The sequence below is a fragment of the Tribolium castaneum genome, chromosome 6 (assembly GCF_031307605.1).
Source record: "Tribolium castaneum strain GA2 chromosome 6, icTriCast1.1, whole genome shotgun sequence".
Taxonomy (NCBI): Eukaryota; Metazoa; Arthropoda; class Insecta; order Coleoptera; family Tenebrionidae; genus Tribolium; species Tribolium castaneum.
Window position 1 is genome coordinate 10,064,805 of NC_087399.1, and position 15,444 is coordinate 10,080,248.

The following is a 15,444-nucleotide window of genomic DNA, read 5'->3' on the forward strand; positions in this document are numbered from 1 at the left end:
TATTTTCAACTAAAATTACTATTTTGGAACTTGTTTTACTAATATACCTTAATTTACAATGGTTTCTCTTTCTCACTTAAAAGGTATTATGCCGCTTGGAAACAGAAACACTTCATGGGCCATTAAATCTAAAAACCTAATCAAACCATGTCAAAATTTGTGCAATTAAATCATTAAAGACAAATCTGATCTTTTTCATGTTTTGTTTTAATTTGTATTAGGTTTTTTACTTTTTATGTAATAATTTTGAAAATAAGTTGTTCATATCCTTGAGGTTCAACTAAAAATAATAATAATAATAATAAAAATAATCTGGGTGTATCACCCTAACAAATTAAAAAAAAAATGGGTTGTAAGGTAAAATTTTTCAAAAAATATTTTGTATGTTATTTTGAAAAATTTTACTTTACAACCCTTTTTTTTATTTTGTTAGGGTGATACACCCAGATTATTTTTATAGATGAACCTCAAGGATATGAATAATTAGTTTTCAAAATTACGTTGAATTACCTACACTTATCGGAATTAATTTGTAATTAAAAGAACTAGCCTGAAAATAATATAATTATGATTATTATAAGAATTACTGGCATTTCGGTGGAATTTTTTAGAATTAATTGTTCACATATTATCATAATTATTGTCCCTTTCGGGACACTATTACACTCTATTAACTTACCTAATATTTATTATTTGTTTCCTTTTAACACAGTTAAATATTTACATTTGAAATTTGATTTCGTAATCTATAACATAATTTTATTATGTAATATGTACCTATAGTATAATTCAAATAACTTTCTGACGTTCAATTTTTACTCACTTACAACATTTTTGCAAATCAAATATGGAATTCACAAATTCATTTATACTTTTATTAACATGATTTTTAATTATAAAAACGTTTTATAAAATTTTTTTAAGTACTTTATTAAAATAGCAATTTTTGAAACAGAACTGGATTTCGCTAAACTATTTAATGAATGCGAGCCCACGCATCCAAACTATTTCGAATATGCAAATTCTGGCAACATTTCGGCCCTCAATCTTATTATGTCACATAATTTAATTTTTTTTCTCAACTGGAATTTTTTTCTAACAGGACCATCAAATTTGATTAATCTAATCAATTTTTCGGCGCCAACTTCACAGTCATTCGACAATCGATCATGATTAATATTTCAATTATTCCATAATGACGTTTGTAATCTTCTCATCTCTTACAATACAATCGGTGTCCTTGAAAGCACTTCTTCCGCTAGACAATATCGAGCTCAATTTTCGAATAAAAGCGATGGCCTTGACATCAATTTCGTTTGATGATCAAAAGCCACAAGTTCATTGACGTTTTCGGGAAAAAAACACGAAATTAATTGTTGATTATGTCAAAACGTGACGCTTTAAAGCCCTAAAACTTCATTAATAACTACAATATAAATAAACACGCGCTGTACAAGGCTGTTATTTAATAATAATAATAGGGAGCCAATAAATCATCGGGTTTGAAATTAAATTTCGGCTTACGAAATTTAATGTAATTATGATTTATGGTTGAAATAAATAACCAGCGCCAATTGTCAATGCAACCTAAATTCGTGTTTTGTTTTTCAGTTAATTAAAATTGCGTGAGATAAAATCGCTGCATTCGTTATCGTTTGACGTATCGTAAAATGCCTTTCTTGGCTAATTACTTGGGTAAGAGCCGATCGCTGTCCGTGGAAGCAATCCCAACAAATTTAACACTTTAATTGAACGCATTGTTCATTGATCCGAACTGCTCGAGCTTATTTTATGCGAGAAATTCTCGAAAAAAATGTCAACCTGGACAATTTCGATTTCGTCGACGGTGAGAGAAGGTTGTAAACCTTTATACTTGTACAGTTAATGCTTCCGTTACTTGTTTTTATGGTTTCTAGGAGTTTACCTAAACTCGAGTTGTCGTTTGATTAATACATTTCACGGAATGAGCAGATGTTTTTGCACGAATTTTCTGCTATTTCATCGATAATTTGCAAACTTTCTCTCTATTCGCTTCTGATTGTACAATGATTCTTATCGGGGCTTATAAAGGACGAATTTTTATTGTTGCGTTGTTGGAAACTTCAATGCTAGGAGATGCTATCGGAATAATTAACGACGCCATCCTATTCATATGTTAAATTGGATAAATTGCAAAAAGGAAGAGGAGCTTCACTGTTTAATTAAAAAATATTCTACTAAATGTAGCTGCTGCAAATTTGCTTAGGTGCGTGCGCTTATTATCGGAAGCTTCCCCAAAACCAATTGAAAATTGAAAATAAAATAAAATCATACCCAAAACAATGTTTACAAAAATTTTTTTTTTTGCATATTATTCAGTTTATGTGAACGTGTTATACCTATTAAGATTGTTTCATGAAACTTGAAATATCTTATGCCTTCCAAACGTTTGAACCTTAATGAAAATGCAAAGTATTTAAACTTAGATTTAAAACAAAAAGAAACACAAACAAATAGCAGCAAGTTGTGATTATAAAATTTCATTGTTTAAAATCAAAAGAAAAAGTGTTCAAAAAGTTCAAACTTTTTATAATTATATTATATATTATGAATATATTATATATTTCATAATTATTCATATTTGATTAGTTCCAGTTTACACTCTGTCTACAAGAAAATGGAAATAATACCAAAAAACAAAAACACTGTTTACCGACCTGCAAAATTTTGCTTTTATATTTTTTATTTATTTTTTAAATTACGACAAAACTATTCGAAAAAGTGAAACTATTTCGATTTTATCTTATGTAAAATAATCCCCAAATTCCCAATAGTTTCTAATTAGATTTTTTTTTAATTTTACCTCTTTTTGCTTTTATGAGCAATTTGTGAAAAAAAACTAGTAACTACTAGATTGAGAACTATAATCCTTTTTGAAATAGGTAGATAATTAAAAGGGCTTATTGGGAGTTACTGCATGACAAATATTTCAGGTACCGCAAAACGACAAAATTTCGACGAAAAATGGCGAAACTATAAGACTTAGAGCAAAACGATTTAAAAATGTTCGAAAAAGTGAAAATATTTTTATTTTACCTTATGTATAAGAATCTCTAAAATCGGCTGGTTTTAAGGAAATTGCCAAATTCCCAATTTTAAATTTAAATTTTTGTTATTTATTTTTTCTTTTTATTTATTTTTTTTATTATCTCAATTACGGCAAAACTGTTCAAAAAAGTAAAACGATTTTGATTTTACCTTATGTACAAGGATCTCTAAAAACGATTGGTTTTAAGAAAATTACCCAATTCCCAATAGTTTTGTAACTATATTTTTTTATATTTACCAATTTTTGCTTTTATGAGCAAATTGCAAGACAACTATTAGTTTTTTGAAAAAGATAGATAATCAAAAAATATTTTCAAAAATTATAAGCTTTATGGGGTTATCTTTAAAAAAATTTTTCTCAAAATTTTCAGTGTTTAGGAGAAAGTATTTACAATTTTTTTTTTTTCAAAAAAAAGGTGGAGGATTCAATTCTTTGTAAACCAGAAATTTATTCGTAAAAGATGTTTTATTTTTCCAAATACTTGAAAATGGATGGGCCCAAAGTTACCCCATTCGGCCTTGGAGTAACGTTGAAAAATAATAGAGTTAAATTTAGAGTAAAAAATTTAATTATTAAATTATTTAAGCATGACGAATTAATGAATTAACTAATTAAAAAATTAAAAAAATATTGGGTCTCAAATTATAATAAAATCTTTTGCATGCATAGTTTTAGCTCCGTTTAATAAGAACAGTATGATCATAATACATATAATTTATTCAAAGTGAACATTTGAACACGACAGAGAAATCTTTCTTATGACGAATGAAATAAATATGACGATAAAATTAAAAATATTCGGTTTAGAACTCAAAGAGTTAATTTTTCGTAAAAAGATTACTTTTTCATTTCGAATATCCAAATCTATAAAAATATCTCAAAGCAAGTTCTTTCAAAATTAACAAAACTGAAATGCATGTACAGTATTGAATTCTATATACACTAAGATTTTTTTGTGAAATAGTATAAAAAATAGCTTAACGCAAGTTTAATCAAAATTACAAATAACACGAGAATTTTTTTAACAAAATTCAATTCTGTAAATGTAAATTCTGTAAATTAGGACTTCTTTGAACCTTAGAATGTGTTATCTTTCTAAACACGTCTCCTCGTAATTCTTAAAAAAACTTTTGATTTTTTTGTGCAGACTTCTTTTCGTAAACTTTAGAATGTGGTTTTTTATCCAAACATTTTTTTTTCAAAATTCTTCAAAAAAAAACTTCAAAGTTTTTGTACAGTGTTTTATTAAACTTTTTTACGTAAACTAGTGCTAATAAGCAGTTCAAAGCAAGTGTTTTCAAAATTTTAAAAAAATGACACGAGATTTTTGCTTAGAGAATTCAGTATAGGTAAATTAAGACTTCTTTTCGTGAATTATAAAGGGTTAATGTATTGATGATGGTTGGCTTAAAAGTTACTCCGTGCGACCCTGGATGAATATTAAACAACAATACAGAGTTTAATTTACATTCAGTCAATACATTACATTAGCAAAAATTATTGGGTGTCAACTTAAAAAAAACTTACGATTTTACAATTTGATTACATAGTTCCAGCTAACACTCCTTATAATAAAGAACATATGAAAATTACACCAAATGATCTTTGGTAACATACAAAACTCTCTACTTCCCACCGTGCAAATTTTTACGTTTCTAATATTTTTCTATTTTTACTATAATATTAAAAAAATCGGAAAAAGAGAACCTAAGAAGCTTGGTTCTTGATGAATTAGGAACATAAAAACAGGGCCAAGTGACGCTAGTGCGGCCCTGTCTTGTTGAAAAACAAAACAGCACTTAATTCGCACTTATTAAGTGAGGTATATTTATGCAATGAATGAAAAATATATTAATAAATGATTTATGCATGGAGAAAAATGTGTATAACAGGAATCAATGCTACTTATACTTCTGAAAAAATCTTTAACATTTCCTGTTAGTTAAATCCAGTCGTATCAACTTGGCTACCTTCTGACACTTGCAATTTCATAAAGGTCAATCACCTAGAATTAGTTTCATTTGTAAACAAACACAAAATTCGTCCCAAACATCACCCAGATTTGTCGTAAAAACATTCCGCATTCTTTCGCCTTGTCATAGTTATTATTGATCTCTGTCCCAATCTGTTAATAACAAGTTAGTGATGATTTGTGGAGGTGATGGAATGAGCGAAGAAAAATCCCCGTAGGCGTCCAAACACTCTCCATTGTTATTACAGATGACGTCGCACTAATTCCACCACCCACAATAAATCGGCCAAATCGGTTCGTTGTGTCATCGACCGTTAAAGTCTCCGATTGAGAAAAACCAAACGGGAAAAATCGCCCGGAATCGCGAGATAATGCCTGGTATGCGCGCCTTTTCCATATTCGGCACAATTTATACGCGGAGACCTAGTTTCATGCCCTGTCACTCGCACCACAAACACAGAGGGAGAGTTTATTGTGGTGCCGAGCGCCGTAAACAAACAGTTGCGAAAATGGGTGCATTACAAGCCGTGCCTTTCTTCGGAAACCACTCGGAATGTCCGAGTTTTTGAAAAATCTTCAGTTCTCAAGGCCGAGATAATGAACCGGAAACGCTGCAATTGATAAAAGATTGGAGGAGACAATGGCCAGTGCACACGTGCCCTAAGTGCGTGCGAGGACTGTTTAATAACCAGTTTGTGTGTGTAATTATACATCGGACATATCCTCAAGGTTTCCCTTTTATCATTGACCACACTTATATGCAATGCTAGGTATATGAGCTCACCTATGCATGTTAAAAAATCCAGCTCGTTGTTGTTGTGTAACTTACACCCACTTGTAATCACGAATTTCTCATCGGAAGAATGTGCATTTTACGCAAACACACTGTAGATGGAATTGATGAGCGCACACACGTGTGACATTTATGCAGAACGCAGATGAGAAATATTATTGTAATTAAATAAATTGTCCGATAATTAGCGTTTTCCGCTCTTGGGAACGTTATCTAACGTTACTTCATTGCTATGGAGGCCTACGAGGGGCGGAACGAAATTTTGATTAGCACCCTTGGAAAAGCAGGCTTTTTAGAGACACTTATTCAAAGTTCAAATTTTATATTTTTATTTCAATCAAAATGAAATAAAATAATGAGGGTTGTCAAGAAGAAACATAAAAAAACAATGTAATAAAAGAGAGGTAGGTATTGGACAATTCTTATAGTACTTTGTTTTCACACAGACAAGGTGATTTTAGTCAAAGTGTTTTTGATATACAGGGTACCCCAGAAATATGGATACAGTTCAATTTTATAAAAACTATTCATTAAAACTGATTGAAATCTTAAATTCTATCATTTCAGATGTATATCAAATTTTTATCTCAATGTGTTCTGCGGACGCAAGGCTAACTTGATTTTTTTAATGACAAGAAGGGTTAAATTTATTATTTTAAAAAAGAGCATTTTTTCTGAATTTTGTTATTTAAAAAATTATCGAATAAATAAAATTTTGTTGGCCTTGAAAATTTCTAAAGTAAGCTCTTTACCCCTTGAACGTGTTAATTGTTAAAATAACTTTTTTAAATGAAAAAGAACACATATATAAATACACATAAATAAAAAAAATGTTTAGCTGCATCCATACTTATTAGAGACCCTGTACATAAAAAACTGCGATAAAATCGTTTACTAACAAATATATAATGAATAAATATATAACAAAAAACATCAGATATTAATTAAAAATGTATATATTAAAATATTCATTTTATGGTTCTTAGGAATATTCTCAAACAAACGATACTTAAAACAATGTTTTGGTCAAAAAAACCACAAAAAAATTGTTGCTAACCCTAACCCTAAAATTACGCTAACGTAAATTTTTTACTTTTGTTTTATTAATTATTGAGCTAACAAGATTTCACCAATTTTTTGTACAAAAGAACATTTAATTTAGAATTTAGAATAAGAAATAATATTTTTTGGTGCAGCGACTTATAATATAAATAGTTTATTACTTAAATCATTAATTTTAATTAATAGATGATGTAAAAAAAATCTGAAAAAAACACATGCTTAGAAAGAATATAATAGTATATTATACAATATGTTCCAAAATGATTGTTCATCAAGTCGACTATGGAATTCAAATTTAATGCGCCGCTTCTATACTAATTGTACTATGTGAGTACTGTCATCTCTGACACATCTTTGAAATAATTTTTTACTCACTTTATTTGCATTTTTCGCCAAAGTTGTTTCAAGTATAGGGTTTGGCTTGATTTGTGTTTTATATTTTCGTGACTCTTCTTGTTGTTGTTCTTCTTGTTCTTTAATTATTCTTTCGTTTTTAGATTCGAAGCCTTTTTGCATTGTTTTGACGCATCTGCCACTTTGTACTGTAAAAAAGTGGTACTGTCGATACATATGTCTTGTGAATCGATTATATATTCCTATATGGTTTGATAGAATCTATTGGATGACGTTCAATTTTGTTTTGCGATGATATTTATCACAAACTGTATATTATTCTGCACCACTTGATTATTTTGAACATTTTGACATTTTTTTATTTAATTATTTTGACATATTTTGAATGTACCTATCAGTATCACACCCCTTACTTTAGGGTGGTGTAATGATAATAGTGATTAATAATTGCGAGATCTAGTTAGTTACAAAAAAGACTTATTAGTAGCCTTTGAATACAATATTCATTGGCTTTATAAAATGCCAAAAAACGGCTTGTCATTTAATAGAAATTTGATTAAAAAATAGACATTTTTATGGCGAATGCCAAAAAATAATTTTTGTAAATAACTATATGAAAGTTTGTGTCATTTAGTTTTTTTATGTCCAAAATAAAGTAAAATTACGAGTGTGTGAAAATTCCAGCTAGTTTAGATTACAGGAACCTTCTCAAATTTTAGCTTTAAAAATAATTTCTGATTATTCGTTATTATTATGTAATAATGTAATATTGTAACACATCTTCAAAATTTGAAATACGTTCTATGTAATAAAATTATTCTACTATTTTCATAAAAGTAAAAAAGTTACAAGGGGACGAATATCAAACTGAAACAGTTGGTATACTTTTAGCATACTCGCCTTATACTAAAAAAAGAAATGTCAAAAAAAATAAGTGAACTTAAGTAGATAGTTGCTTCATAATGAAAATTAATTTTGCTTATATCGTACTGATCTTTACTAATTGTGAAGCCATCTATTTATAAACAAACCTACGTACATACATACATATGTTTTGGAGAGAAACATAATCTACTTACTTCTATAAAATTTCTAAATGCGTTTTAGTTATGAATTTTTTTATATATTATAAACTATTGCAGGATAAACAGGGTAATTTTTAACTTAGAATCACAAACTTAGAGAATAAGTTTTTGCCAAATAATAACGTTTTGTCAAAAGTTTTTTTGATACCGAGATATTTTTCGATTTTTTGATGTCATTTCTAGAAAAATTCTGGTTTCTTTTTTTCAAATCAATTGCATTATTTTGCATTTATTAATTGTGTAAATGTGTAAAAGGCGATTGGTTTAATTTTTCAAATGAAATACCTAACTAGAAACGTATTAATTTTGACGGCTGTTAGACTTGGAATCCCCTGTACACTTCAAGGCTTAGCAAATTTATTCGCGAGGTTGTTTGTCGATCCGTTTATTGGCAAGTTGTGAAGTAATGAATCAGCTTGCCGCTGTATAAAAATCTTGGGAATATTCCACGTTTTCTCCGTTATGGTCTTCATTCCTTTATCTAATCAAAGCCATGCTGTTCCAACGACTTAAATCACGTAACATGTGGATAATATGAGGAGTGAATTAATGATAATGACCTCAAACACTAATTTAGAGGTAATAGAGTTAAATATCTTGTACCATAACGGCTCCACTAATTTGGATACGCATTCAGAAAAGTTAGGCAGATTTTCAGCGACTTTAGCTCGTTGCGAACCTCTTTTCCCATGTCGTCTTCGCCAGTAAAACGTTTTCGCTTTGAAAAAACTCTAATTGCACGTTAGAATAATGGGCTAGTAAACCCTATAACGAAATTGCACAATAAAACTTCTAGTGTGAGATGAACTCGCTAGATACAGTGGGAAGTGTTGTTGCACACGTCTCGTCGTGGATTCTTCCGGAAAATCGGACATTGTCTAGAAAAACAGCGATATGATCAGATGTCAAACGGTCGATGATTTAATGGGCGTCCATAAACTACGATGAAATTAAATCGTTGCTCATTGAGCTATATGGTGCCATAAATATCGTTGCCGAAGGCGCGATTGTATCTGTTTAATTAACATCGGTGTTAAATTTGATCGGGGACGATTTATTGCCCGGGTTTGGATTTTTTCACTTCCTTGTTGTTATCTCTGGCACCGACAAATCGAAAGTTAAAAATTTTTACACGCACGGAAGCATGTTTGACACTTTATTGGACAGAAACACTGAAATTAATAGTTCCTCGACAATATCGTGATATGAAAGCGAATGTTAATCCAGTGAGTTATAGCCTTCAACCTAGCTAGAATTTTAATTATTTTAGTCAGCGATCTTAAAAATGACTATTTACAATTGCAAGTTATTTGGGCATTCAATATACAAAGTTACCAAAAGAGTAAAGCAAAACCCGGTATAACCAAAATTTTGTACACTAGATTTCTTTTGTCGTTTTTATTTCTTCTCAGTTCTCCTTGTTTTTTTGGATGATTTCAAAAACTTTCAAAAAGAACTATTTTTTTGTGGGTCACTATGGTATCAATTATTACAGTAAGAAAAATACCATGAGATCGAAATTGTTCTGAATTAGAGCAAGCTGTGCCTGCGGAACTTAAGCCACAATTTAGCCGTTTATTTATGGCCACGCTTTTGAAGTTATGTTGTCTTATGTTAGTTTGACACACTAAAATGTGGGTAAAGTTACACTTCACTTTTAAGGCTTGCTCTAATTGTGTACATTTTTGATCTCATGGTATTATTTATGAAAACGATGATTCTTTTAATGGTTTTGCCAAATTTGCCAACTTATGAAGACAAATCCTCACCATTTTTTGGTTTTTTCCTACTGTTCACTCTCGAAGTACATTTTTTGGATTGAATTAGGTAGTCAAAAATTTTGTAGATGAAAAACTATAAAAATGCCAACGTCGCAATTTCTTTCAAACTTAGCTGTTATAAATTATTCATGCTTTTTTTATGCTTTTCAAAAAAATAAATAGCTAATGTAATTTAAACTTTCAATAAGAGATTAATAACCATTTTACAGTTTTATCAATGTTATTAAAAAAATTATTTGGTAAAATGCGACGGCGTTTTTAGAGTTTTGAACCCCTAATAGTTTATTATAGACTAAACCAAAAGTGACGCACAAAATTCAAAAAATCCACAATTTTCAAAAAAATTCTTTTTTAATTGCCAAAAACTTGTTTTTATTTTTTATTTTCATTATATTGTTGTTACTTATTAGTTATCAGTTTTTGGAAAATCGTCAATAAATCTCAAATTTTCACGTTTTATTTGATTCGTAGCTGATTCATTTTACTTTTTTAAATGCTTTATTTTGATACTATAATGACATTTTTGACTTCATTTGTTTTTAAGTAAAACTTAAATTTAAATTTTAAACTTTTTTAAATGACAATTGACATGTTTAATAGTACACATTTTTATCATTCTGGTAAGTATAAATCAAAAAACCAAAAAATAATGCAAAAAAATTAAAAAAAAATAAAATAAAATAAAATAGTACTTTATTATACAAGTAAAGAAATGTTGTTCATTATGAGTGATGTGAAAGAAATCACGAGCAGATAATGCCAACTTTTCTTTATGTGTATAATACAACGTTTTCTCTTAGAGATCCATTGTGAAATTTTTTCACCAACAGAATAAAAAAATCACCAATAGAATAAAAAATCATCAAATAGAATAAAAAAATCACAAAATGGCTACTTTATGCTATTAGTAAAATAAAAATATAACTAAATCAAATAATGTGCTATAGTAATCACTTGTAGAATCACTACCTCTACTCGTATCTATGGAATAAGTACAACATTTTTAATACCTATAAGAGAAAAGTTATTAAAGTTATTGAGAGAATTATACAGAGCTTTATCTTTTCGTTCTTGCTTTATTGTGTAAGGGGTGAACGTTTTTTGTTATTTTTTTTGTGTTTATGAGTCATATTATGTGTTTTTATGTTAATTTATAAAAAAATATATAAAAAAACAATTGCGGCTTATAACACAAGATAAGAACAAAAAATAAAGCCCATTATGTTGAATCGTCATTTTTTTTTTATTTTCTTAAATTAATTTTTAATTGTTTGTTTACTTTTTTAATTTTTTCTTATTCCCAGAAAGATAAAGATTTGTACGAGTACTATCTGAAACAGTGAACGAAAATGTTGGTTGTCATTTAAAAAACGTATGTATGATGTAAAACTCAAGTTATTAAAGTTATTGAGAGAATTATACAAAGAGCTTTATCTTTTCATTCTTGCTTTATTGTGTAAGGGGCGAATGTTTTTTGTTATTTTTTTTGTATTTATGAGTCATATTATGTGTTTTTATGTTAATATATAAAAAATTTATAAAAAGCAATTGCCGCTTATAACACAAGTCAAGAACAAAAAGTAAAGCCCATTATGTTGAATTATCATTTTTTTATTTTATTAAATTTATTTTTAATTTTTTGTTTACATTTTTATTTTTTTGTCTTATTACCAGAAAGATAAAGATGTGTACGATTACTGTCTGAAACAGTGAACGAAAATGTTGGTTGTCATTTAAAAAACGTATGTATGACGTAAAACTCAAGTTATTAAAGTTATTGAGAGAATTATACAAAGAGCTTTATCTTTTCATTCTTGCTTTATTGTGTAAGGGGTGAATATTTTTTGTTATTTTTTTGTGTTTATTATGTGTTTCTATGTTGATTTAAAAAAAATATAAAAAACAATTGGTGTTTATAACACAAGTCAAGAACAAAAATTAAAGCCCATTATGATGAATTATCATTTTTTTATTTTATTAAATTTATTTTTTATTTTTATTCACTTTTTTCAGATGTGTACGAGTACTGTCTGAAACAGTGAACAAAAATGTTGGTTGTCATTTAAAAAAAATTATGAATGACGTAACAACTTAAAAACGAATGACATCAGAAATGTTACTATTATGTCAAAATGTAGCATTTAAAAAATAAAATTGACCAGTTTGAGGATTTTTTTGAAAAGTGTCTAATAATACTGGTATGAATTTTGTGCGTTACTTATACGTAAAGAAAACTTGTTCATTATCTGTGGGTGTTGAGTGCGTAACACCTTAATACAACGTTCTCAATTTAGACAAAATTAACCACCAACTTATTAATTTTTAGTAGTACCTAGTTCTGAAAGAAACTGTTAAAAAATTCATGGTTCTCGCGAAGTCGATATTTTCTGATATTGTAAATTTCAGACTTTTAATCTGTAAGCAAAAATATTCTTTTGTGGTAGAGAAACGTTATTTTTTACTTTTTGGTGCATCTTTTAGATACACAAAAGTTTTCTTTAAAACCAATTTTTGTATGTCTTTTATTATGCTGATAATATGTCTACAATATTCTGAAACAAATTTAATCATATGAAATACGAGAAGTACATTTCCTACTTTTTAAAATTAATCTGATATATTCTGAACCATAATTAGAAACGGTGTAGAATTAAGATAAGTTTATTGAAATTTACCCGTTTCTAAGTAAATTGGGTCCACGAAGGAACAAATAATCAGAAAAATATTAAGATTGTGTTATTTGTTTTTCAATTCCTCTAAACAAGATTCTAATTAAAGAATAGAAAATGACGAAAATAAAGAATAGGAACGCAGTCACGTCTATACCTACAACCGAATACTTTGAGCTACTTGCCTACACATTTCCACAAGCTGAAAATATCAGAAGTACTTTTGGGTGATTGAATGACTGCTTCTCTTGGGGCTGAAAAAGTGGCCTTAGCGCGTGTCGCATTTGCTGAACCTGATTGATCCCATCATCTCGGACTAATTACGGAAGTAGAAGAGAAAATCTCCATTATTGATGGTTTTGCGTTGCGCCTCGTGTTTTTCCCCTTTCGTCCAATACAATCGCAATATTTTATAGTTTTCAAAGAGTCAGTCGGCTTGATCAATAAATGATGGATAATAAATCATGAATACGTGCATCTTCATCTTGGTCGAGTTGCTTCCTTGCTGTCATATCAACAAGAAGAGGGAAAAAACCATCGCCCAACATTTGCGACTTAATTTGCATGGAATTAGAAGCAAGTGGCAGATTGGCTGATGGATGCTGTCATAATAAGGGACTCGACACTGGTTCAGATAAGAGCAAACACACGCAAAACTTATCGTGGGATAAATCGCCTCATTGACGACTTATCCGAAGCGGATCGATTGCACACACAAAAAACTAACTGTGTATGTGTGTGAAAGGCGGGGGCGTTGGACTCGGAGAAGCTCGAATCAAAGCTCGGTGATCTACCGGATTGACCACTGCAAATAAATTCAACGATTTGATGAATGAATTTCGTTCGTGACCTCACGCATCGCGACAACAATGACCTTTCTCTTCCACTAGCCTTGACACTGACCCGGCGTTTGTCATTGTGCTTAATTCTTTTGAATCTTTTAAGTCGTGGCACGTTTTCAGACAATTTACTCTCCGATTTACAAAAGCGAAAATACAGGGTGCATCAGAAATACGTCTCTCAATTGTCACAGCTAATAGAGCTCAACAAATAAACATTTTTTCTATTTGTAATTCTTCAATAGAAGTTTACTTAAAATTTGGAAAAGATAACATACTGAAACGTGTATCCGCCTATGGGTACAAAAATAAAAGATCCGAACGATTTTCGTGATGAATGAAACGGACAATTTAAACAATTTAAAACAATAATGAAAATTGTTCCTATAAATACAAACAAAACAGAAAATAATAAAGAAGAATTTCGCTAAATGTTTATTACGTTGCACACGTATTTTTGATACACTCTGTATATTTGGTATAGAACGAGGGGAACGTCACAATGTTAAATACATAGGTATACAAAAGAATACACAGGGCCTACATTAGAAACTTTTTAACTTCTAATGTAGCTAGGAATCTAGAGGTTTGAAATTTAGTATGCAACCTAAATCACCCATTCTCTGCATCAATTTGCAGGATAACATTTATCAGCATGTTCTATTCCCATCTCTTACAGTTTTAGAAATAATTGCCAAAAACTTGTTTTTGTTTTTTATTTTTACTGTTATTATTTATTAGTGACGTAGTTTTTGGAAAACCGTCAATAAGCGTCTTATTTTAGCATTTTAATTGATTCGTAGTTGATTCACTAATCAGTATCGACTAATTAGTTAATTACTAATTAGAATAATACTACTTAGTAATGAAAAAAACAAAAATACGTTTTTGGCAATTACTTCAAAAACTGTAAGAGGATATGTAAAAGTCACGATAAAGATCGTTGTATATTTTTTAAAAGTTATACCATCTTCAAAATTAACAATTGACAAACTTGAAATGCCTTAGAAGATTCGTCGAATCTTTCATTATTAGCAATCAAATGAAAAAATATTCACTTCTCGCAAATGAACCTCCTGTAAATAAAAATTTGGATAAAAAAAATTCTCAAAAACTATAACTTTAAATAACAACAACTTGAGTCCATTTTACTCGAATTTTAAAAAAATAAATTAACAAAATAATAATATAAATATGATTATGATTACCATTTAAAATTTTAAAGTTGACGGCAGTTTCTCGTAGTTTCGGAAATTCTGCGGTTTTGAAAATAATTTAGCTCTTTATGTAGATCATAATTTTTTTATATGTACTTACCAGAAAGACTAAGAACTATCAAACTTATTGAAAAAAGTGAGTAAGTCATAGCTTCCGGAATAATGTCAAAATATATAGCATTAAAATAAAAATAAAATCTACACGCTGTATCAGAAATACGTGTCTTAATTTTAACAAGTAACAAAACTCAACAAATCTTTTCTATTTGCAATTTTTCAATAAAAAATTCGCAAATTTACTTAAAATATTGAAAAAAATAAAAGATCCGAACTATTTTCGTTGTGATAGAAACAAACAAATTAAACAATTTAAAACAACATTAGAAATTGTTGCCAAGAATACAAACTAATTATTAAACACTGACCGGCTTGTTTGTACAAAAGAAAGGAGGAAAACAATGAAAATCATAAATAAGAAATTTGCAAAACGTTGTTTTATTTGATGAGTTGTATTACATGGTAAAACTAACACACGTATTTCTGATACACCCTGTTTATTATCCTGTTATAACACTGTTAAAATT

The 15,444-nt window shown here is 29.1% G+C and overlaps 1 protein-coding gene and 1 non-coding gene across 2 annotated transcripts in view; both read left to right on the forward strand.

The window, feature by feature from the left end:
• Window positions 1-15,444, forward strand: part of LOC662165 (calpain-9) — a 64,550-nt gene that overhangs the window by 3,884 nt on the left and 45,222 nt on the right. The window lies entirely within an intron of this gene.
• On the forward strand, window positions 13,380-13,521 carry Mir3874 (microRNA mir-3874). Its single transcript, NR_038728.1, has one exon. It is a non-coding gene; the product is annotated as a microRNA mir-3874 (primary transcript).